The sequence below is a fragment of the Palaemon carinicauda genome, chromosome 3, assembly GCF_036898095.1.
Source record: "Palaemon carinicauda isolate YSFRI2023 chromosome 3, ASM3689809v2, whole genome shotgun sequence".
Taxonomy (NCBI): Eukaryota; Metazoa; Arthropoda; class Malacostraca; order Decapoda; family Palaemonidae; genus Palaemon; species Palaemon carinicauda.
The window spans coordinates 148097609-148102610 of record NC_090727.1 but is presented as its reverse complement, the minus strand read 5'-3'; positions in this window follow the sequence as shown (position 1 = coordinate 148102610).

Here is a 5002-nt window from a genome sequence, read left to right as displayed (position 1 = left end):
TATTTATTTTATTATATTATTTGTTTAATATTTTAAAAATTAATTTTATAAAAAAATAACTATATTATTATTAATTTTTAATTTAAATTTTTTAGTTTTAGTTAATAATTTTATTAAATAAATTAAATTTATTTAAAAAATTTTTTTTATTTATAAAATTTTTAATTTTATTTAAATTTAATTTTTTTTTTTTAAATTTAATAATTTAAAATTTAAATAATTAAAATTAATTAAAACAAATACATCAAAAGCAAAAAATTAAATGAATGATACAGGGAAGAACAATGTCAAAATCGGAACAAATACACAGAAAGTTGTTTTTCAAATTGCTTTTTGGGTATTTGTTCCGATTCTGATATTGTTCTTTTCCTATGTCATTCATTTAATTTTTTTGCTTTTGATGTATTTGTTTTAATTTCTTATTTTTTAGTATATTTCATTCGTTTATTTTTTTTTTTATGTATTTCGATGTATTTATTATAATTCTTGCCTGTTTAACTGAATTTCATTGACTTAACGTAATTATGTCTATTGATTCGTGTTTTATGTTCACTTCTTTAGCTCCGCTGATGGGAAATGTTGTTCCCGAAAGCTTAGCAAATAAACTGTCAAAATACTGAAGTTTCTGCTTTCCTTCGCCTTTCTACTAAATCTCAAGCTTTCCAGAAGTGAAAATGCCATTAATTCTATATATATATATATATATATATATAGAATTAATGGCATTTTCACTTCTGGAAAGCTTGAGATTTAGTAGAAAGGCGAAGGAAAGCAGAAACTTCAGCATTTTGACAGTATATATATATATATATATATACATACATTATATATATATATACATATATATACATATATATACATATATATAGATATAGATATATATATATATATACATATATATAGATATAGATATAGATATAGATATAGATATATATATATATATATATATATAGATATAGATATACATATATAAATATATATATATATCTATCTATATATATATATATATATATATAGCTCCAAAATAAATTCAACGCAAAAACAAACCAAACCTATATCGGCCCTGGAAATCGGCTTCAGTTTTAGCGCCTACATCACGCGTCAATGAGTACAAACGACAGTCGGAACTCTTAAGAGACGGGACTTGACACGCCGATGCTAATCTCTCGTAAATCTATTATCTGTCATAAATTTCATTACGCTCTTGCCTTCGTAGGCGCATAACAGACAGAGGCACGAGAAAGTTCGTGTCGTTATGGTTCTTTTGATGAGACTTGGCATTTTGAATGTATATTCTTATCTAGCTTCCTGCGGGTCTGCAATGTTTACTTTAAAAGTTTCCACCCTCTCGGATGTAATGAAGAGTATGAGGTGAAGAGTAGTGGTTCTCTATGTAATTAAAACTACTGCATGAGGCACGACCTTAAAGGAACAGTTTTCTTATGACAATCACAGACTTCATGAAGCAGTTTTCTTATGATAATCACAGAATTAAAGAAAACAATTCTATGTCCATCACAAACTTGAAGTAAACATATTTTCTTATGACAATCACGTGCTTAAAGAAAACAAAAGTCTCTGATTATACATATTTTCAGTGACCTGCAAAGTTGGCTGCGTTGAATGTTTCCACCTTCTTGAATGTATAGATTAATGATGTGGATCTTTCTGTTACCATAACTATTGCATGAGGTCCTAGATTTGAAAATAAAGTTCCTTAATAAAAATCACATAATTAAGTAAAAATTGCAGTAGGCTTTCAATGTCTGGAATGTAAGGTTCTACAGAAGTAAATATTGTGATCATCTTTCTAATCAGACTACATAAACTTGAACAAGCAGTAACTTACTGTACAATGAGGGAGTCTACTTTAGAATGCGTTGATAAAAGTGGAAAATTACCATTTTTATGTTGCTTCAGCAACAAATGGGGGATCCACAACTGTATTACCGAAAACGAAATAAAATCCAGTTAATTTTCTTCATAAACTACTTAATAAAATCAAGAAAAAGTTAGTGTCCGTCGATGTATCGCTATAAGGGTAGAAGAGACACTTTAGCTATGGTAAGCAGCTCTTCTAGGAGAAGGATACTTCAAAATCAAACCATTGTTCTCTAATCTTGGGTAGTGCAATAGCCTCTGTACCATAGTCTTCCACTGTCTTGGGTTAGAGTTCTCTTGCTTGACGGTACACTCGGGCACACTGTTCTATCTTATATCTTATATATCTTCCTCTTGTTTTGTTAAAGTTTTTATAGTTTATAAAGTGATATTTATTTTAATATTGTTTCCCTTAAAATATTTTATTTTTCGTTGTTCCCTTTCCTCACTGAGCTATTTTCTCTGTTGGAGCCCCTGGGCTTATAGCATCCTGCTTTTCCAACTAGGGTTGTAGCTTAGCAAGTAATAATAATAATAATAATAATAATAATAAAAATAAAAATAATAATCTTATTTCACATTAAGATGGTTTTATGCCAGCACAAGCTCTTTTTCTCAATGCAGCTAGCATATCACAACACGTAGGAAAACTACAAGTTAAATTACTAGTGTATTTTGTATATGAGGAAAAGTTTTTTTTTTCTTTTTTTTTTCTTTTAATAAAACTCCAGTTTACAATACACGAAACGAGATCATATATCCCAAATTCCTACGCATGACAATTTAATTTCACGAAATATATTTCATAAAAGGTTTTGGCAACAAGAATTTGGCGCCAGATTTTGAATGCTAAATGCCGACCATGGTTTCAAGATTCTGGTTAAGAATGTTGGTACACAAAAGAGCCCCACCTTTACACTTCGATATATTTCTCTTTCTACAGTTTAGTCTGCATTCTTCTCTCTCTCTCTCTCTCTCTCTCTCTCTCTCTCTCTCTCTCTGTGAAACCCACTTGTTCTTATACTCCATCCTTCCAGGTCACTCAATTCTTTTACGACTACTTCTATTTTTTTCACTATAATTTGGTTACTATAGATGACCCACTCCTGTTTCTTTCTTTCTCCACCTCGCTTTCTCTATCTCTCTTTCTCCCTCTCTCATTTCCCACGGTCAATGCATGCAAAGGAATCCCCTTCAGAAATGCATTGAGAACTCCTTTCTCACGGAGAACGCATAGAAGAAGCACCTGATGCTTTCTATGCATGGGTAACAAAAAGGCCCTTCTATCATATTCTACCACTACTACGCTTGCAGTATTCATCATCATAATTGTTGTAGATTAAGAAAGACTATGAGTGCGTATCTTGATAATACTTGAGACTACGAGTACGTACCTTAATGATACTCGAGACTACGAGTGCGTATCTTAATAATATCTAAGACTACGAGTGCGTATCTTAATAATACTTAAGACTATGAGTACGTATCTTAATAATACTTAAGACTATGAGTACGTATCTTAATAATACTTAAGACTGCGCGTATGTATCTTAACAATATTTAAGAATACGAGTACGTATCTTTATAATACTCAAGACTTCGAGTACGTATCTCAATAATACTGAAGACTACGAGTCCATATCTTAATAATACTGAAGACTACGAGTCCATATCTTAATAATACTTAAGACTATGCATACGTATGTTAATAATACTTAAGACTATGCGTACGTATGTTAACAATACTTAAGACTAAGAGTCCGTATCTTAATAATACTTAAGAATACGAGTACAAATCTTAATAATACTTAAGACTACGAATACATAACTTAATAATACTCAAGACTACGAGTACGTACCTTAATAATACTCATTAATATTATATAAAAACACAGAACAAAGATCACCCCTGTAATAACAAAAATAATTTTGTCTTCAACTAAAGGAGCTATAAGAGATATCAATTCGTGTTAACCACACGTACGCTAAAACCCGGTAAAAATGTCCTGTCGTAAATGCTAACGAATAAAATAAAAAATGATAATTGATGATAACTGAAAAGGATATGTTTATCACAGAGCACATCAGATAATTATAGTTTTTTGATAAAACGTTTAACATGGCCTTTCTGGGTGGTAAAAAGGAGAGGGATGGAGCAAAAGGGGAGGGAGGGGAGGGAGGGGAGAAAAGAGGTGGGAAGGGATGGAGAAAAGGGGGAGGGAGGGAGGGAGGCGAGTGGAGGGAGTGAGAGAGGGGTTTAACCCAGAGTGGACCAGCATCTATTCGAAAGCGAGTCTGGACAACAATTTTTCAAAAAATGTTTTATTTCTCTCAGCTACTTTTTCCTTTCAGTATAGGTTCCATATAATTTTTTTTTTCCAAAAACTCTCATTTTTTATTTAATTTTACTTGTGAATTCCTAGAGGATATATTTCTGACTTTTCATTTTTTATTATTAATTATTATTAATTATTATTATTATTATTATTATTATTATTATTATTATTATTATTATTATTATTATTATTATCATTATTATTATAAGCTAAGTTACAACGCTAGTTGAAAAAGCAGGATGTTATAACCCAAGGGATCCAACAGGGGAAAAAATATTGTATCTAATAATAAACAAAGGCTTTATTCCTCTTATTTACTATTGATCTCTTCATACTTTCTTATTCATTCAATAACTGTTTACTATCGCTCCTAAATATTACTGTTATTTCTTATGTTTCTTACATTTTACCATTTCATTTTCATGCTATCTACAACATTCCTAATACATTTCATTTATCAATATCCTGATTATCTAAAACTCTCTCTCTCTCTCTCTCTCTCTCTCTCCTCTCTCTCTCTCTCCCCTAAACCTCAATTTTCATAACCTTAAGAGAAATTATTACTATTTATTTATCCTTTTTTTTTTTTTTTGCCTTTCAAAGCTGCTAGCGTCCCCACCTCAGCTACTTATGACGCACATTCCTAAGACATTAATTTATCAATAACATGATTATCTATACTCTCCCTCTCTCTCTCTCTCTCTCTCCTCTCTCTCCCCTAAACCTCAATTTTCATAACCTTAAGAGAAATTATTACTATTTATTTATCCTTTTTTTTTTTTTTG